Source organism: Hemitrygon akajei, chromosome 6 (assembly GCF_048418815.1).
Source record: "Hemitrygon akajei chromosome 6, sHemAka1.3, whole genome shotgun sequence".
NCBI lineage: Eukaryota > Metazoa > Chordata > Chondrichthyes > Myliobatiformes > Dasyatidae > Hemitrygon > Hemitrygon akajei.
Window position 1 is genome coordinate 6,544,844 of NC_133129.1, and position 21,678 is coordinate 6,566,521.

A 21,678-nucleotide genomic window follows, 5' to 3' on the forward strand; every position below is an offset into this window, starting at 1 on the left:
ATAGAAGTTAAAATTATGTTGCAACCTTACAAAATACTAGTTAGTCACCCCTTGGAGAACTGTGAGCACTTCTGGTCACTATGCAATAGGATGCATGTGATTAGCTGGAGAGAGTGCAGAGAAAGTTCACCAAGATTGCAGGAGTTCAGTTATGGGGAAAGATTGGTAGGAGTGAAGGAGGATGAGAGGTATTGATAAGGGATGCTGATAAGGGTAGGGCATTCACTTGTGAGAAGGAGTTTTAAGGGGATCAGAGGGAAAAGTGTTTTACACTTGAGGCTTGAAGGCCAAATGGCCTACTCGTGCTTCTAGTTCTTTAACGTTGCTACATGTGTGAAGATTGGTGACATGTAAATGCAGTGTGTTTATTAAGTAATTGGAGAATAAACTGTGCTTGTATTCAGTGACTTGCTCAATGAACTGCAGATAACATGTGATCAATGAATAACTTGCCTGAATTTGGTCATGGTGTTGAATGAAATGTGTGTACGTATTTGGTGACTTATGAATGAATTATGTGTATTTAGCTAGATGTAAATGAACTGTGTGTATACCTCATCAGTTGCTGTGTATATCTCATCAGTTGTGAATGAACTGTGTGTATACCTCATCAGTTGCTGTGTATATCTCATCAGTTGTGAATGAACTGTGTGTATACCTCATCAGTTGCTGTGTATATCTCATCAGTTGTGAATGAACTGTGTGTATACCTCATCAGCTGCTGGATAAACTGTCTGTATACATCACGGGACATTGAACCCTCACTACCTCACTTTTTTAATGTATATTTCTTAATCTGTTCTATACATATATATACAGTAATTGATTGATTGATTGATTTTTTCTCTCCTATATTATGTATTGTATTGAACTACTGCTGCTAAGTTAACAAATCTCACGACACATGCCGGTGATAATAAACCTGATTCTGATCGGTTGCTGAATGAATTTCTCAGAATGGTGGCAATGTGGAAAGAGGTTTGTACTGGCTCTCAGCAAGATCCAGTCAAGGTGTTGGGATGTGATGGAACCAGAGAGCCACACAGCATGGTAACAGACCCATCAGCCCAACTTGTCCATGTCAACTGTGTTCACATTTGGCCCGTAGCCCTCTAAATACTTCCTAACACTGCACTTACCATAAGACCATAAGACACAGGAGCAGAATTAGGCCATTCAGCCCATTGAGTCTGCTCCACTATTCCATCATGGCTGTTCCTGGATTCCACTCATCCCCATGCACCTGCCTTCTCACATATCCTTTGCCCTGACTGATCAGGAAACTATCAACTTACGCCTTAAATATACCCAAGCACTTGGCCTCCACTGCAGTCTGTGGCAAAGCATTCCACAGATTTAGTACTCTCTGGCTAAAAAATTCCTCTTTAACTCTGTTCTAAAAGGTCGCCCCCTCAATTTTGAGGCTCTGCCCTCTAGTTCTGGATACCCCCACCATAGGAAACATCCTCTCCACATTCAAACTATCTAATCCTTTCAACATTTGGTAGGTTTCAATGAGTACAGGCCCAAAGTTGCCAAACGCTCCTCATATGTTAACCCCTTCATTCCTGGAAAAATCCTCATGAACCTCCTCTGGACTCTCTCCAATGACAAAAGATCCTTTCTGAGACATGGGGCCCAAAACTCCAAGTGTAGCCTGACCAATGTCTTATAAAGGCTCAGCATTATCTCCTTGTTTTTATATTCTATTCCCCTTAGAATGAATGCCAACATTGCATTTGCCTTCTTTACACCACAGACTCAACCTGTAAATTAACCTTCTGAGAGACTTGCATGGGGCTCCTAGGTCCCTCTGCACCTTTGATGTTTGAACCTGCTCCCCATTTAGATAATAGTCTGCACTATTGTTCCTTTTACTAAAATGTATTATCATACATTTCCCAACACTGTATACCATCTGCTACTTTTTTGCCCATTCTTCAAATTTGTCCAAGTCCTGCTGCAATTGCAGTACTTCCTCAGCACTGTGTACCCCTCCACCTATCTTTGTATCACCCACAAACTTTGCCACAAAGCCATCAATTCCATTATCTAAATCATTGACAAACAATGTGAAAAGTAGTGGTCCCAATACTGACCCCTGAGGAACACCACTAGTCACTGGCAGCCAAACAGAAAAGGCCCCTTTTATTCCCATTCCTGTCTCCTGCCTGTCAGCCATTCCTCTATCCATGCCAGTATCTTTCCTGTAAAGCCATAGGATTTTATCTTGTTAAGCAGCCTCATGTGAGGCACCTTATCAAATGCCTTCTGAAAATCCAAATAAATGACGTCTACTGCCTCTCCTTTGTCCACCCTGCTTGTTACTTCCTTGTCAGGCAAGATTTTCCTTCACAGAAACCATGCTGACTTTGACTTATTTTATCATTAGTCTCCAAGTACCCTGAAACGTCATCCTTAATAATAGACTCCCAAGTGAACATGACCTGGAGAGCTTTTAAATGTTGCCAATGAGAAATCAAGTAGACATGGGAATGAAAGTGTGATGGAGACCAAGGTGAGGTTGTTGGATTCAGGTGTATCAAGGTTGGAATCAAGACACGATGCAGGGCTGAAACAAGAAGAGAATACGAAACTAGATAATGCAAGAGGAGCTGATGATTGAGCAGGTGCTCCTTCGATTTTGAAATCCTGCCACCAAAACATGGCTGCCATTTAGTGGGACAGTCCTGAATCCTTAAAGGGGTTGCACTAGCCATCCATACAGCAGAGAGTTAGGGTATCTAAATCCCAGAATCCTGGAAGCTGGTGCAGTTGGGTGCTGGAAAGGGACTCTAATGGGTCAGGCTGGGGTTAGGGTGAATCCAAATTCCATTCAGGTTTATTGCCACTAACTTATAGGACATCAAATGTATTGTTTTATTACAGCAGTACAGCATAAAGACTTAACATTTCAATAAATTACAAACAAATAAATAGTGTAAAGAAATTATGAGGCAGTATTCATGGGTTCATAAACCACTCAGAAATCTGATGTGGAGGGTAAGAAGCTGGCTCTAAATTATTGAGTGTGTGTTCCTCCTCCCTGATGGTAGCCATGAGGTGAGGGCATGTCCTGGGCAATGGACGTGCTGCAGGATGTGGGAGATCAGAGAATCTGCCAGTGTCCCATGTGAGTATTCCATTGGGAAGTTTGTCCAGCTGCAGCTCCTAACTGACTATCTCCAGAGGCTGGAGCTGCAGATGGAGTCACTCAGGAGCAATCACGTTATAGACAGGAGCTTCAGTAAGGTGATCATGATGGCTAGATGGGTGATCAGCAGGAAAGGTTGAAGGAGTAAGGAAAGTGCATAGTTCCATGGTGGCCATTTTCCTTGCTAATTAGCATTTTGATTTGGATATTGCTGAGGGAGATGGCCTTTTAGAGGAGAGCAGCAGGCAGAAGTGTGGCACAATGACAGACTCTGATGTACAGCTGAGGAGAGTGGAGACAAGGAGAGTTGCAGTGACAGTCAACGGTTAGAAGGACAGACACGGGAAATCAATGAGAATCCAGGATGATGAGTTGACTCCCAGGTGCCAGGGTCAATATGTCTCTCAGAGGCTGCAGAACATTCCCAAGGATAAGGGCAAGCAGCCAAAGGTCAGTGTGCATGATAATACCAACAACATAGTCATAGAGCTCTAAAGCACAGTAACAGGCCATTTGTCCCATCTAGTCCATGCCAAACTATTAATCTTCCATGTACCATTGACCTGTAGCGAAGCCATAGCTCTCCATACCCCTCATCCATACACCTATACAGATTTCTCTTGAAATCAACCCTGCATCCACCAGTTGTGCTGTTAGCTTGTTCCACACTCTCACCATCCTATAAGTGAAGAAATTACCCCCTATGATCCTATTAAATATTTCACCTTTCATTCTTAACTCATGACTTCTAGTTCTAGTCTCACCCAACCTCAGTGGAAAAAGCCTGCTTGCATGTTCCCTGTCTATGCCCCTCATCATTTTGTGTACATCTCCCCTCAGTTGCCGACGAATAAAGTCATAACCCAGTCAACCTTTCACTACAACTCAGGTCATCAATCCTTGGCAACTTCATTGTTGGTGACCAAAACTCAAAGTTCAGAAGTTCAATGTAGATTTAACGAAGTAAATGTATGTCATCATATACAACTCAAAGATTCATTTTCTTATGGGCATACCCATTAAACCAATAACTATTATAGAATCAATGAAAGACTGCACCAATGGGGCCAACTAGTGACGACAAACTATGCAAATACAAAAAGAAAGAAAACAAATAAACAACAATGATAATACTAAATTTCGAGACCATGAGACGAAATCCTTGAAAGTGTCCATAGGTTGTTGGAAAAGTTCAGTGTTGGGGTGAATGAAGTTATCCCCTTTGGTTCAAGAGCCTGATGGTTGAAGGGTAATAACTGCTCCTGAACCTGGTTGTGTGAGTCCTGAAGTTCTTGCACCTTTTTCCTGAAGGCAGCAGCGAGAAGAGAGCATGTTCTGGGTGGTGGGGGTCCCTGATGATGGATGCTGCTTTCCTGGAACAACGCTCCGTGTAGATGTACTCAATGGTGAGGGTTTTACCCATGATGGACTGGGTCATTTACTCTCCACCATACACCTGTTGAAGTTTGTCCAAGTTTTAGATATCATGCCAAATCTCCCCAAACTCCTAAAAAAGTAAAAGCACTGCCATGCTTTCTTCATAATTGCACTTCCATGCTGGGCCCAGGACAGGTCCACTGAAATTATAGTGCCAAGGCTTCTGCACCTCTGAGGCCTGGCTCATTATCCTCCAGTTTCCAAAGACCATGAGATATAGGAGCAGAATTAGGCATCAAGTCTGCTTCACCATTTCATCATACCTGATCCTTTTTCCCTCTCAGCCCCAGTCTCCTACCTTCTCTCCATATCCCTTCATGCCCTGACCAATCCAGAATATATCAACCTCTGCCTTAAATATACATAAAGACTTGGCCTCCACAGCGCCTTTGCCAACAAATTCCACATATTCACCACTCTCTGGCTAATGAAATTTCCCCTCATCTCTGATCTAAATGGACACCCCTCTATTCTGAGGCCGTGTCCTCAACTCTCCAACCACAGGAAACATCCTCTCCACGTTCACTCTATCAAGGCCTTTCAACATGAAATAGGTTTCAATGAGGTCACCCCTCATTTTTCTGAATTCCAATGAATATAGGCCCAGAGCCATCAAACACTCTTCATATGACAAGCCTTTCAATCCTACAATTATTTTTGCAAACCTCCTTTGAACCCTCTCGTTTCAGCACATTCTTTCTAAGTTAACGAGCCAAAAGCTCCTCAGAATACTCCAAGTGAGGCCTCACCACTGCTTTATAAAGTCTCAATATTACATCCTTGCTTTTATATTCTAGTCCTCTTGAAATGAATGCTAACAGTGCATTTGCCTTCCTCAGCAGACTTAACCTGCAAATTAACTTTTAGGGAATTCTGTACAAGGAATCCCAACTCTCTTTATGCCTCAGTTTTTTTGTATTTTCTCTCCAATTGGAAAATAGACTATGTTTTTATTTCTTCTACCAAAGTGCATGATCATACACTTCCTGACACTTTATTCCATCTGCCACTTCTTTGCCCATTCTCCAAATCTGTCTGTCCTTCTGTAGCCTCTCAGAATCTATCTGCCCCTCCACTATGTTCGTATCATCTGAAAACTTTGCAACAAAGCCATCAATTCTGTCATCCAAGTCATTAACATATAATGTGAAAAGAAGTGGCCCCAACACAGTGCCATGAAGAGCACGACTAGTCACTGGCTGCCAACCAGAAAAAGCTCACTTTATTCTTTGCCTCCTGGTGCAAGTGACTTATCTACCTTCAGAACTTTCAGTTTCCCAAGAACCTTCTCCCTAATAATGGCAACTTCACATACTTCTGACCCCTGACTTCCAGCATACTGCTAGTGTCTTCCACAGTGAAGAGTGATGTAAAATACTTGCAATGCACACAAAATGCTGAGGAACTCAGCAGGCCAGGCAGCATCTATGGAAAAAAGCGTAGTCAATGTTTTAGGTGGATGGAGTGTGGATGTCAGAACAAGCAAGATCTCCCAGTGGCCACCCATTTTAATTTCACTTCCCATTCCATTCCAATATGTCCATCCATGGCCTCCTCCCCTCTCGTGATAAGGCCACACTTTAAGTTGGAGGAACAACACTTTATATTCTGTTTGGGTAGCCTCCAACATGAATACATGAACATCAATTTCTCAAACATCCAGTAATGCCTCCAACCCCCCTCACCATTTCTCATCCACTTTTCCCGCTCTCATCTTTACCTTATTAATGACTTTTTAGTTGCCATCTGCTTTGTTTTTAAAAGTTTCCCAGTCCTCTAACTTCCCACTAATTTTTTCTCTATCCATGAGTGTCAGCGAGCAGGAGTGAGTGCCATTGCTATTACAAAGGAAAAAGTGCGGGCCAAACTGAAAGGTCTAAAGGTAGAAAAATGACCTGGACCTGATGGACTACCTTCTAGAGTTCTGAGAAAGGTTGCTAAAGAGATAACAGATGCACTGGCTATGATGATTTCCGGGGGCTGGAAAATTGCAAATGTCACTCCATTCTTTAAGAAGGGAGGAAGGCAAATGAAAGGAAATTATAGGCCAGTCAGCCTAACTTTGCTCATAAGGGGGCCTTTAATGGTTGGCTGCCAATAACTAGTAATTTTCCTCAGGGGTCAGTATTGGGACCACTACTTTTCACATTGCTTGTCATTGGCTGATTGTCAGAAAACAGAGTGGGAATAAAGGGATCCTATTCTGGCTGGCTGCCAGTTACCAGTGGAATTCCACAGGGGTTGGTGGTAGGACTGCTGCTTTTTTACAATGTATGTCAATGATTTGGACTATGGGATTGATGGGTTTGTGGCTAAATATGCTGAGGATACAAAGTTAGGTGGAGGAGCAGGTAGTGTTGAGCCTGCAGAGAGGCCTAAATAGTTTAGGGGAATGGGCAAAGAAGTGGCGAATGAAATACAATGTTGGAAAGTGTATGGTCATGCACTTTGGTGGAAGAAATAAATGGGCAGACTATTATTTAGATGGAGAGAGAATTCAAAATGCAGAGATGCAAAGGGACTTGGGAGTTTTTGTGCAGGATACCCTAAAGGTTAACCTCCTGGTAGAGTTGGTGGTGAAGAAGGCGAATGCAATATTGGCATTCATTTCTAGAGGTATAGAGTATAGGAGCAGGGATGTGATGTTGAGGCTCTATAAGGCACTCGTGAGACCACACTTGGAGTATTGTGTGCAGCTTTGGGCTCTTTATTTTAGAAAGGATATACTGACGTTGGAGAGGGTTGAGGCAGGATTCACGAGAATGATTCCAGGAATGAAAGGGTTACTGTATGAGGAACACCTGGCAGCTCTTGGGCTGTATTCCCTGGAGTTCAGGAGAATGAGGGAGGGTGATGCACCATCAATAACTCTCTCTGAGACGTGAAGGCGAGATATCGGCTTTTATTGACTGGAAGAAAGAACAAGCAGTAGTTGACCACCATACTACATCCTGGAGACTGAGGGCCGGGCTCAGGCCTCAATCGCCTTTATACCGGGGTCTGTGGGCGGAGCCACGGTCAGTGGGAGGGGGCACAGGAGCAGTCAGCAGGGGGCGTGTCCAGACAGGTATATGTAGTTCACCACAGAGGGATCTCATAGAAACATTCTGAATGTTAAAAGGCCTGAACAGTTTAGATATGGCGAAGTTATTTCCCATGGTAGGGGATTCTGGGACAAGAGGGCACGACTTCAGGATTGAGGGCGTCTATTTAGAACAGAGATGCGGAGAAATTACTTTAGTAAGAGGGTGGTAAATCTGTGGAATTTGTTGCCAGGAGTGGCTGTGGAGGCCAAGTCATTGGGTGCTTTTAAGGGTTCTTGATTAGCCAGGGCATCAAAGGGTATGGGGAGAAGACAGGGGAATTGGGATGACTGAAAGAATTGGATCAGCCACGATTGAATGGCAGAACAGGCTTGATGGGCTGAATGGCCTAATCTGCTCCTATACCTTATGGTCTTATGGTTTAGCTAATGGAATTGATGGCTTTGTGGCAAAGTTTGCAGATCATACAAAGATCGGTGTAGAGGTTAGGTAGTGCTGAGGAAGCAATGCGATTGCAGAAGGACTTGGACGAATTGGAAGAATGGGCAAAAAAGTGGCAGATGGAATACAGTGTTGGGAAACGTATGATAATGCATTTTGGTAAAAGGAACAACAGTGCGGTCTATTGTCTAAAAGGGGCAGAAAATTCAAACATCAGAGGTGCAGAGGGACTTCAGAGCCCTTGTGCAAGACTTCCAGAAGATTAATTCACAGGTTGAGTCTGTGATAAAGAAGGCAAATGTAATGTTGGCATTCATTCTAAGGGGAATAGAATATAAAAACAAGGAGATAATGCTGAACCTTTATAAAACACTAGTCAGGCCGGACTTGGAGTTTTGTCAAGTTTGGGCAGCACATCTTAGAAAGGATGTGTTGTCATTGGAGACAGTCCAGAGGAGGTTCATAAGGATGATTCTGGGAATGAACGGGGTGTATGAGGAATGTTTGGCATCTTTGGGCCTGTACTCACTGGAATTTAGAAGAATACGTGGGGATCTCATTGAAACCTACCAAATGTTGAAAGGACTAGATAGGGTGGATGTGGCGAGGATGTTTCCTATGGTTGGAGTGTCCAGAACTAGAGCAAACAGCCTCAAAATAGAGGGGTGATCCTGTAGAACAGAGGTAAAGAGGAATTTTATTAGCCAGACAGTAGTGAATCTGTGGAATGCTCTGCCACAGACTGCGGTGGAGTCCAACAGTGTAGGTATATTTAATGAAAAAATTGATTGTTTCCTGATTGGTTGGAGCATCAAGGAATATGAGGAAAAGGTAGATGTACGGGGTTGAGTGGGATCCAGGATCAGCCCTGATAGAATGGTGGAGCAGAATCGATGGGCTCAATGACTGTTTCTGCTGCTGTGTCTTCTGGTCTCATGATCTTATATGCATTCTTTTTGGCTTTGACTCCCCTTGTCAGCCACGGTTGTGTCATCTTGCTTTCTTTTTCTGTGGGAGATATATATCCTGTGTCTTCCGAATTGCTTGAAGAAATTCCAGCCTTTGCTGCCCAACTGTCATCCCTGCCAGTGTTCTTTTTCAATCAATTCTGGCCAAATCCTCTCTATGTCTCTGTATCTTCCTTTACTCCACTGTAATACTGATACATCTGACTTTAGCTTCTCTAACTTTAATTTCAGGCTGAATTCAATCAAATGATGATCACTTGCACCTAAGGGTTCTTTTACCCTAAGCTCTCAAATGAATTCCAGTTTGTTGCACAACACCCAATCCAGAATAGCTGATCCTCCAGTGAGCTCAACCAAGACCTGCTCTAAAAAGCCATCTCACAGGCATTCTAAATTCCTCCTCTTGGGATCCAGCACCAATCTGATTTTTCCTAATCTACCTGCATAGTGAAATCCCCCATGACTATTGCAACATTGGCCTTTTGACATGAATTTTCTGTCTCCAATTGTAATTTGTTGGCCACATCCTTACTACTGTTTGGAGTCTGTATACAACTCCCAAAAGGGTTTTTTTACCCTTGCATTTCATTAGTTCTGCCCACAATGATTCAACACCTTCCAACCCTTTGTCATCTCTTTCTAATGATTTGATTTCATTTTTTACCAAGAACCACCCCACCCCACCTCACCCTCACCAGCTACATGCTGTCTTTTCCATACAATGTCTATCTTTGGACAATAAGCTCCCAGCTATAATCTTCTTTCAGCCATGATTCAGTGAGGCCTACATCATATTTGTCAATCTGTAACTGTGCTGTAAGTTTATCTACCTTATTCTGTATACTGCAAGCATTCAGATATAACACCTTTAGTCCTGTATTCACCCTTTTCGATTTTGTCCACCTTTTACACTGCAACTTATCCTGTTGACCGCAATAAGAGTCAACCTAGCAATTATAGGCCTGTAAGTTTGACGTCAGTGGTGGGTAAATTAATGGAAAGTATTCTTAGAGATGGTATATATAATTATCTGGATATACAGGGTCTGATTAGGAACAGTCAACATGGATTTGAGCATGGAAGGTCATGTTTGACTAATCTTATTGAATTTTTTGAAGAGGTTACTAGGAAAGTTGACGGTAAAGCAGTGGATGTTGTCTATATGGTAAGGCCTTTGACAAGGTTCCATACGGAAGGTTAGTTAGGAAGGTTCAATCGTTAGGTATTAATATTGAAGTAGTAAAATGGATTCAACAGTGGCTGGATGGGAGATGCCAGAGAGTAGTGGTGGATAACTGTTAGTCAGGTTGGAGGCCGGTGACTAGTGGTGTGCCTCAGGGATCTGTACTGGGTCCAATGTTGTTTATCATATACATTAATGATCTGGATGATGGGGTGGTAAATTGGATTAGTAAGTATGCAGATGATACTAAGATAGGTGGAGTTGTGGATAATGAAGTAGGTTTTCAAAGCTTGCAGAGAGATTTAGGCCAGTTAGAAGAGTGGGCTGAAAGATGGCAGATGGAGTTTAATGCTGATAACTGTGAGGTGCTACATTTTGGTAGGAATAATCCAAATAGGACATACATGGTAAATGGTAGGGTACTGAAGAATGCAGTAGAACAGAGTGATCTAGGAATAATGGTGCATAGTTCCCTGAAGGTGGAATCTCATGTGGATAGGGTGGTGAAGAAAGCTTTTGGTATGCTGGCCTTTATAAATCAGAGCATTGAGTATAGGAGTTGGGATGTAATGTTAAAATTGTACAAGGCATTGGTGAGGCCAAATTTGGAGTATTGTGTACAGTTCTGGTTACCGAATTATAGGAAAGATGTCAACAAAATAGAGAGAGTACAGAGGAGATTTACTAGACTGTTACCTGGGTTTCAGCACCTTGGTTACAGAGAAAGGTTAAATAAGTTAGGTCTTTATTCTTTGGAGCGCAGAAGGTTGAGGGGGGACTTGATAGAGGTATTTAAAATTATGTGGGGGATAGATAGAGTTGATGTGGATAGGCTTTTTCCATTGAGAGTAGGGGAGATTCAAACAAGAGGACATGAATTGAGAGTTGGGGGCAAAAGTTTAGGGGTAACACAAGGGGGAACTTCTTTACTCAGAGAGTGGTAGCTGTGTGGAACGAACTTCCAGTAGAAGTGGTAGAGGCAGGTTCGATATTGTTATTTAAAGTAAAATTGGATAGGTATATGGACAGGAAAGGAATGGCGGGTTATGGGCTGAGTGCAGGTTGGTGGGACTAGGTGGGAGTAAGCATTCAGCACGGACTAGAAGGGCCAAGATGGCCTGTTTCCATGCTGTAATGGTTATATGGTTAATTTTGCCCTATTATCAGCCTCTGCGTGCTAGTAGTCTCTCCACGCATTTCCTCTGTTTGTAAATCAACTACCTCATCCTTAGCACTATCACTCCAGTTCCCACCTCCCGTCAAATTAGTTTAAACCCTCCCAATCATCTCTGGCAAACCTGTCTACAATGATATTGGACTCCCTCGGGTTCATGAGTAACCCATCCATTTTGTGCAGGTCATTCCTTTCCCAGAAGAGATTCCAATGATCCAAAAATCTGAACCCCTGTTCCCTGCACCAGTTCCTCAGTCACACATTCACCTACCAAACCATCCTATTCTTAGGATGCACGAAACAGTCAGCAATCCAGTGATTACTACCCTGAAGGTCTTGTTTTTTGACCCTTCTACCTAGCTCCCTAAAATCTCTCTTCAGGATGTTCTCACCTTGTCATTATTGCCAATATGTACCAAGAATTCTAGCTGCTCGCCCTCCCCTTGAGAACGCTTGGACTCGATTTGAGACATCCCTGATCCTGGCACCTGGGAGGCAACATACCATCCGGATGTTTCTATCACCCTTACAGAATTTTGTCTCTGTTCCTCTGACTAAGGAATGTCCTCTCACTGCTGCAGACCTCTTCACTTCTCTGCTTTTCTGAGCCACAGCACCAGACTCAGTAGCAGATGCCTGGTCACTGTATTTCTAATCCCTCCCCGGTAGACCAACCCCCTCAACAGTATCTAAAGTGGTATACTTATTATTGAGGGGAATGGTCCCCAGTGTACCGTGTATTGGCTCTGTACTGGTGTACTTCCCTTCCTTCTCCTGACAGTCACTCAGTTACCTGTCTCCTGCAACCTCGGGGTGACAACTTCCCTGTGGCTACTGTCTATCACCTCCTCGTTCTCCCATGTGGATCGAAGGTCATTGAGCTGCAGTTCCAGTTCCCTAATACGTTCTCCCTGGAGCTGTAGCTCAATGCACCTGGTACAGATGTGTTTATTCGGGAGAATGAAGGTCTCACATCCCACACAGAGTACAGAACACTGCCCCAGAGCCATTCTCATTAAAATACTATGCCCTCATAGATGAGAAATGAACAATTAAGAACAAAATGGGAAACTTACCAGATACTTCACCTCATGCAATCCTGATCTTGCTGAAGCCTGATGAGCCAAAGTTTGCTAAGCTCTAGCCATTCACAACAATGGCCGTTCCGTTTGTATTTATGTTATTTTTATTCATCCTTCCTAATGAATCCTGCTCGGTGATTGGTCACAGTCCAACTCTGAGAAACTGCTGTGAATCTCTGCCTTTTAAATCTTGATTGAAAAGGTAGCTCTACTTGCATACACCCACTTGGTGATTGGTGACAATCCAACTCCTTCTCCTGAAGTCAATAATCAGTTCCTTACAGCTCGCAATGCTTCAAATTAGGCATCACCAATGTTTTACATAACTTTATCATAACATCCTAACTCCTGTACTCAATAAACACAAGAGATTCTGCAGATGCTGGAAATCCAGAGCGCCACACAAAATGCTGGAGGAACTCAGCAGATCAGGCAACATTGAACAAACAGTTAATATTTTGGGCCAAGACCCTTCTTCAGGACTCAATACATTGATTGATGAAGGCCGTTGTACCAAAGGCTTTCTCTACGATCCTATATACCTGTGACACCACTTTCAACGAGGTAAGAGAAGAGGGAGAGTTGGGTTTTTCGTTATGGAGAACATCAAAGTGGTACTTAAAGAGGATATTCCTGCAGAAACATGGAAGTTAGAAGTAAGAAAGGAATAATCATATTGATGGGATTGCATTATAGATGATGGAAATTAACAAAACAAATATGTAGATTGCAGATAGCTGTATAAATAGCAGGCAATTTCAATTTCCCTCATATGAACAGTGCCTGGCACAGTGAAAAGAGTTGGATGGGATAGAATTTGTTAAATAAGATCATAAGACATAGGAGCAGAATTAGGCCATTCAGCCCATCGAGTCTGCTCTGTCATTCCACCTTGAGTTTAGAAGAATGAGGGGAACCTCATAGAAACATTTCAAATGGTGAAAGGCATGGACAGAGTAGATGTGGCAAAGTTGTTTCCCATGGTGGGGGAGTCTAGTACAAGAGGACATGACTTGAGGATTGCAGGGCGCCCATTCAGAACAGAGATGCGAAAAAAATTTTTAGCCAGAGGGTGGTGAATCCATGGAATTTGTTGCAACGGGTGGCAGTGGAGGCCAAGTCATTGGGGGTATTTAAGGCAGAGATTGATAGGTATTTGAGTAGTCAGGGCATCAAAGGTTACGGTGAGAAGGTGGGGGAATGGGACTAAAGGGGAGATTGGATCAGCTCATGATGAAATGGCGGAGCAGACTTGATGGGCTGAATGGCTGATTTCTGCTCCTTTGTCTTATGGTCTTATGGCTGATCCTGGATCCCACTCAACCCCATACGCCTGCCTTCTCACCATATCCTTTGATTCCCTGCCCGATCAGGAACTATCAACTTCCACCTTAAATATATTCACGGACTTGGCCTCCACTGCAGTCTGTGGCAGAGTATTTCACAGATTCACTACTCTCTAGCTTAAAAGATTCCTCCTTACCTCTCCTAAAAGGTCTCCCTTCAATTTTGAGGCTGTGCCCTCTAGTTCTGGACACCACCACCAGAGGAAAAGCCCTCTCCACATCCACCTTATTTAGTCCTTTCAACATTCAGTAGGTTTCAATGAGCTCCCCCTGCACTCTTCCAGATTCCAGTGAGTACAGGCCATAAGCTGCCAAACACTCCCATATGTTAAACCCTTCATTCCAGGAATCATCCTCGTGAACCTCCTCTGGACTCTCTCCAAAGACAACATATCCTTTCTGAGGTATGGGGTCCAAAACTTGACTATATTCTTAAATGTAACCTGACTAGTGTCTTATAAAGGCTCAGCATTATAGAACATAGAAAACCTACAGCACAATACAGGCCCTATGGCCCACAATGCTGTGCTGTACATGTACTTACTTTTAAATTACCTAGGGTTACCCATCCTTGTTTATCTCCTTTTCATATTATATTCCCCTTGAAATAAATGGCACCATTGCCTTCTTTACCACAGACTCAAACTGTGAATTAACCTTCTGGGAGTCTTGCACGAGGGCTCCTAAGTCCCCTTGCACCTCTGATGTTTGAATTTTCTCCCCTTTTAGATAATAATTTGCACTATTGTTCCTTTTACCAAAATGTATCATCATACATTTCCCAACACTATTCCATCTGCCTCTTTTTTGCTCATTCTTCCAATTTGTCTGTCCTGCTGCAATTGCATTGCTTCCTCAGCACTACCTACCCGTCCACTTATCTTCATATCACCCATAAAATTTGCTACAAAGCCATCAATTCCATCATCAAAATCATTGACAAACAATGTGAAAAGTAGCAGTTCCAATTCTGACCCCTGAGGAACACCACTAGTCACTGGCAGCAAACCAGAAAAGGCCTCCTTTATTCCCACTCACTGCCTCCTGCCTGTCAGCCATTCCTCTATCCATGCTAGTATCCTTCCTATAACATATAGGGATTTTATCTTGTTAAGTAGCTTCATGTGTGGCAAATGTCTTCTGAAAATTCAAGTAACTGACATCCACTGCCTCTCCTTCGATTAAGAAATAATGAATGAACTTGTCTACTTATGTCTACATGATAGTTTTCTCAAATAATATGTAGATGACCCTCAGAGAAAAGGGACATTTGATTTGCTTTTGGGAAACCAGGCTGGGTGAGTGAGTCAAGTGTCAGTTGGAGAACCTTTGAGATTAGTGACATTCCATTAGCTTTAAAATAGATATGGAAAAAGATAAAATTGGTGCACACAAAGAATTTTAGTGTCATCAGCAAATTGGCTAAACATTCTCATCCAAATCATTAATATAGACAACAAACAACAGGGTAGCTGGCATCAATCCCTGTGGCACACCACTGGTCACAGGCCTCCAGTCTGAAAAACAACCCACCACTCATATGCTCAGTACAGATATTGTGGGCCAAAGTGCCTATCATGTGCTATACTATTTTATGTTCTACAGCCAGATGCCGTGGTCCATGTAGGGACCAATGACATGGATAGGAAGGTGGAGGAGGTCCTGCAAAGAGAATTTAGGGAGTTGGGTGCAAAGTTGAAGGACAGGACCTCCAGGGTTGCAATCTCAGGATTGCTACCCGTGCCACATGTTAGTGAGGCTAGAAATAGGAAGATAATGTAGCTAAATACGTGCCTAAGGAGATGGTGCAGGAGGGAGGGCTTCATGTTTCTAGACAATTGAGCTTTGTTCCAGGGAAGGTGGGACCTGTTCCGACGGGATGGTTTGCACCTGAATTGGAGGGGGACTAACATCCTTGCGGGTAGATTTGCTAGTGCTGCTCCGGGAGGGGGGGGATTTAAACTAGATTTGCAGGGGGAGGGGAACCAGAGTGTTAGAGCAGATAGTGAGGTGGAGGAGGATAAAGGTCATGCGAGGACTGCAAGTATAGACAGAAATCAAAGGTTTGTACATGATAGAAATGTTCTCAGGTGCATCTATTTCAATGCAAGGAGTATTGTAGGTAAAGCAGATGAGCTTGGAGCGTGGATTGGCATGTGGGATTATGACATTATTGCTATTAGTGAGACTTGGTTGCAGGAGGGGCAGGACTGGCAGCTTAATGTTCTGGGGTTCCGTTGTTTCAGATGTGATAGAGGGGGAGGGATGAAATGGGGTGGAGTGGCATTACTAGTCAGGGAAAATATCCCAGCTGTGCGTAGACAGGACAGCCCGGAGGGCTTGTCTACAGAGGCCATATGGGTGGAGCTGAGAAACAGGAAAGGTGTGACCACACTAATAGGGTTGTATTATAGACCACCCCATAGTCAGAGAGAATTGGAGGAGCAAATCTGTACAGAGATAGCAGACCAATGTAAGAAACAGAGAGTTGTAATAGTAGGGGATTTTAACTTTCCACATATTGACTGGGACTCCCACACTGTGAAAGGGCTAGATGGCTTGGGGTTTGTCAAATGTGTTCAGGAAAGTTTTCTAAATCAAAGGTACCTATAAGAGAGGATGCAATACTTGATCTCCTATTAGGGAACCAGACAGGTAAGGTGACAGAAATATGTGTAGATGAACATTTTGGGTCCAGTGACCATAATGTCATTAGTTTCAAGTTAATTATAGATAAAGATAGGTCTGGTCTTCGAGTTGAGGTTCTAAATTGGAGAAGGGCCAATTTTGTGGAGATGAGGAAGGATCTAGGAAGAGTGGATTGGGATAGGTTGTTTTCTGGCAAGGATGTGTTCAGTAAGTGGAAAGCCTTCAAAGGCGAAATTTTGAGAGTGCAGAGTTTGCATGTTCCTGCCAGCATTAAAGGCAAAGTTAACAGGCATAGGGAACCTTGGTTTTCAAGGGATATTGGCGATCTGGTTAAGAAAAAGAGAGAGGTGTATAGCAGGTATAGGCAACAAGGAACAAATGAGGTACTTGAACAGTATAGAAAATGTAAGAAAATACTAAAGAAGGAAATCAGGAAGTCAAAAAGAAGACATGAGGTTGCTTTGGCAGATAATGTGAAGGTAAACCCGAAGGGTTTCTGCAAGTATATTAAGAGTGAAAGGTTAGTAAGGGACAAAATTGGTCCCCTAGAAGATCAGAGTGGTCATCTATGTGTGGAGCCTCACGAGATGGGGGAGATCTTAAACAGTTTTTTTGCATCAGTATTTACTCAGAAAACTGGCATAGCATATATGGAAGGAAAGGAAACAAGCAGTAGTGTCATGGAACATACAGAGATTAAAGAGGAGGAGGTGCTTGCTGCCTTACAGTGAATAAAGGTAGATAAATCCCTGGGCCTGACATGATATTTCCTTGGACCTTGAGAGACACTAGTGCAGAAATTGCAGGGACCCTGGCAGAAATATTTAAAATGCCCTTAGCCACGGGTGCAGCGCCAGAGGATTGGAGGGTAGCTTATGTCGTTCCATTGATTAAAAAAGGCTCCAAGAGTAAACCAAGTAATTACAGGCCGGTGTGCCTGACATCAGTAGTAGGTAAATTATTGGAAGGTGTTCTGAGAGACCGGATAAACAAGTATTTGGACAGCCAAGGGCTGATTAAGGAAAGTCAGCATAGCTTTGTGCATGGTAGATCATGTTTAACGAATCTTGTAGGGTTTTTCGAGGAGGTTACCAAAAAAGTAGATGAAGGAAAGGTTGTGGATGTTGTCCACATGGACTTTAGTAAGGCATTTGACAAGGTCCCACATGGGAGGTTAGTTCAGGAGGTTCAGACACTAGGTATCCATGGAGAGGTTGTAAACTGGATTCAAAATTGGCTGTGTGGGAGAAGACAGAGAGTGGTAGTGGATGATTGCTTCTCAGACTGGAGGACTGTGACTAGTGGTGTGCTTCGGGGATCTGTGTTGGGACTATTGTTGTTTGTTGTCTATATCAATGATCTAGATGATAATGTGGTAAATTGGATCAGCAAATTTGCTGATGTCACTAAGATTAGAGGTGTTGTGGACAGTATGAGGATTGGTACGTGTTCCTTCGTCTTACCCTTCCTGATGTTCATAATCAGCTTTCTTGTTTTACTGACGTTGAGTGCCAGGTAGGTGCTGCAGCACCGCTCCACTAGTCGGTATATCTCACTCCTGTACGCCCTCTCATCACCACCTGAGATTCTACCAACAATGGATGTATTATCAGCAAATTTGCAGATGGTATTTGAATGATGCCTAGCCACACAGTCATGTGTATACAGAAAGTAGAGTGGTGGGCTAAGCACACACCCCTGAGTTGCGCCAGCGTTGATTGTCAGTGAGGAGGATATGTTATCACCAATCTGCACAGACTGTGCTCTTCTGGTTAGGAAGTCGAGGATCCAATTACAGATGGAGGTACAGAGGCCCAGGTTCTGCAACTTCTCAACCAGGATTGTGGGAATGATAGTACTAAATGCTGAGCTATAGTTGATGAACAGTATCCTGATGTAGGTGTATGTGTTGTCCGGGTGGTCTAAAGCATCTGCCGTTGACCTATTATGGTGATAGGCAAATTGCAGTGGGTCCAGGTCCTTGCTGAGGCAGGAGTTCAGTCTGGTCATGACCAACCTCTCAAAGCATTTCATCACTGTCGATGTGAGTGCTACTGGGTGATAATCATTAAGGAAGCCCACTTTATTCTTCTTAGGCTCTGGTATGATTGTTGCCTTTTTGAAGTAAGTGGGAACTTCTGCCTGTAGCAGTGAGAGGTTGAAAATGTCCTTGAATACTCCCGCTAATTGGTTGGCACAAGTTTTCAGAGTCTTACCAGGTACTCCATCGGGACCATCTGCCTTGCGAGAGTTTACACTCTTTAAAGACAGCCTAACATCGGCCTCTGAGGCTGAGATCACAGGGTCACAGCTGTAGTTGTGTTCTCCCTTTCAAAGTGGGCATAGAAGGTGTTCAGTTCATCTGGTAGTGAAGCATCGTTGCTATTGGGTTTCGCTTTGTAGGAAGTAATATATTGCAGACCCTGTCAGAGTTGCCGCGCATCCGATGTTGCCTCCAACTTCATTCGAAATTGTCTCTTCACCCTTGAAATAGCCCTCCGCATATCATACCTGGTTTTCTGGTACAGGCCTGGGTTGCCAGACTTGAATGCCACAGATCTAGCCTTCAGCAGATGACATACCTCCTGGTTCATCCACAGTCAGAATATCCTTTTTAAAATAAGGAACCCAAAACTGCACACAATTCTCCAAGTATGGTCTCACGAGTGCCTTATAGAAACTCAACATCACATCCCTTCTCTTATATTCTATACCTCTAGAAATGAATACCAACATTGCATTTGCCTTCTTCACCACCGACTCAACTTTTAGGGTATCCTGCACAAGGACTCCCAAGTTCTTTCGCATTTCTACATTTTGTATTCTCTCCCAATCTAAATAATGGCCAGCCTGTTTATTTCTTCCACCAAAGTGCATGACCATACACTTTCCAACATTGTATTTCATTTGCCACTTCTTTGCCCAATCCCCTAAACTACCCAAATCTCTCTGCAGGCTCTCTGTTTTCTCAACACTACCCACTCCTCCTCTTTGTATCATTGGCAAGTTGAGCCACAAATCCATTAATCCCATAGTCCAAATCATTGACATACATCGTAAAAAGCAGTGGTCCCAACACCGACCCCTGTGGAACTCCACTGGTAACTGGCAGCCAACCAGAATATGATCCTTTTATTCCCACTCTCTGTTTTCTGCCGATCAGCCAATGGTGTACCCATGTTAGTAATTTCCCTGTAATTCCATGAGCTCTTAGCTTGCTAAGCAGCCTCATGTGCGGCACCTTGTCAAAGGCCTTCTGAAAATCCAAGTACTGTACACAGCATCTACTGCATCTCCTTTGTCTACTCTGCTTGTAATTTCCTCAGAGAATTGCAGTAGGTTAGTCAGGCAGGATATTCCTTTCAGGAAACGATGCTGGCTTTGGCCTGTCTTGTCGTGTGCCTCCAGGTACTCCATAATCTCATCCCTAACAATCAATTCCAGCAACTTCCCAACCACTGTTGTCAGGCTAACAGATCTATAGTTTCCTTTCGGCTGCCTCCCACCCTTCTTAAATAGCGGAATAACATTTGCAATTTTCCAGTCATCTGGTACAATGCCAGAATCTATCGATTCTTGAAAGATCATTGTTAATGCCTCCACAGTCTCTCCAGCTACTTCCTTCAGCACCTGAGGGTGCATTCCATCAGGTCCGGGAGATTTATCCACCCTCAGATCATTAAGCTTCCTGAGCACCTTGTCAGTTGTAATTTTCACTGCACAAAACTTCATTTCCCTGACACTCTTAAATCTCTGGTATACTGCAGATGTCTTCCACTGTGAATACTAATGCAAAATACACATTCCGTTCCTGTGCCATCTCCACGTCTCTCATTACAATATCTCCAGCGTCATTTTCTATTGGTCCTATATCTACCCTCGACTCTTTTTTACCCTTTATATATTTTAAAAAAGCTTTTAGTATCTTCTTTGATGTTAGTCACCAGCTTCCTTTCATAATTCATCTTTTCCTTCCAAATGACCTTCTTAGTTTTCTAATGCAAGTTTTTAAAAGCTTCCCAATCCTCTATCTTCCCACTAGCTTTGGTTCCTTTCTTCTGCTTTTACTTCGGCTCTGACGTCACTTGTCAGCCACGGTAGTGTCATTCTTTCATTTGAAAATTTCTTCTTATTTGGAATATATCTGTCTTGCACTTCCCTCATTTTCGCAGGAACTCCAGCCATTGCTGCTCTGCTGTCCTTCCTGCAAGCATCCCTTTCCAGTCAACTTTGGCCAGTTCCCCTCTCATGCCATTGGAATTTCCTTTATTCCACTGAAATACCGACACTTTGGATTTTAGTTTCTTCTTCTCAAATTTCAAAGTCAGACAGACAGACATACTTTATTGATCCCGAGGGAAATTGGGTTTCATTACAGCCGCATCACCCAAGAATAGTGAAGAAATATAGCAACATAAAACCATAAATAATTAAATAATAATAAGTTAATCATGCCAAGTGGAAATAAGTCCAGGACCAGCCTATTGGCTCAGGGTGTCTGACACTCCGAGGGAGGAGTTGTAAAGTGAACTTGATCATATTGTGATCACAGTACCCTTAGGGTTCCTTAACCTGAACCTCTCTTATCACCTCCAGATCATCGCACAACACCCAATCTTGCGCAGCTGATCCCCTAGTGGGCTCAACAACAAGCTGTTCTTAAAAACCATCCCTTAGAATTAGAATTTCTGCAAATTCTCTCTTGAGGTTTGGTACTCCCAATCCACTTTCATGTTAAAATCCCCAACGATTATCATGACCTTGTCCTTCTGACACGCGTTTTCTATCTCCTGCTGTAATTTGTAATCCACATCTTGGCTGCTGTTTGGAGGCCTGTATACAACTGCCATTAGTGTCCTTTTACCCTTGCCATTTCTTAACTCAACCCACAGAGACTCTACACCTTCCTATCCTATGTCATCACTTTCTAATGATTTAATATTATTTCTTATACACAGGGCCACATCATCCCCTCTGCCTACTAACCTATCTTTCCATTAAACCATATATCATAGAAACATAGAAAACCTACAGCACATTACAGGCCCTTCAGCCCACAAAGTTGTGCTGAACATGTCCCTACCTTAGAAATTACTAGGTTTACCTATAGCCCTCTATTTTTCTAAGCTCCATGTACCTATCTAAAAGCCTCTTTAAAGACCCTATCGTATCCACCTCCACCACTGTTGCCGGCAGCCCA

The 21,678-nt window shown here is 43.1% G+C and overlaps 1 protein-coding gene across 2 annotated transcripts in view; it reads left to right on the plus strand.

The window, feature by feature from the left end:
• The window catches only part of LOC140728838 (excitatory amino acid transporter 1-like), a 118,964-nt gene that overhangs the window by 43,236 nt on the left and 54,050 nt on the right, over positions 1-21,678 (plus strand). The gene's annotated exons all lie outside the window — the stretch shown is intronic.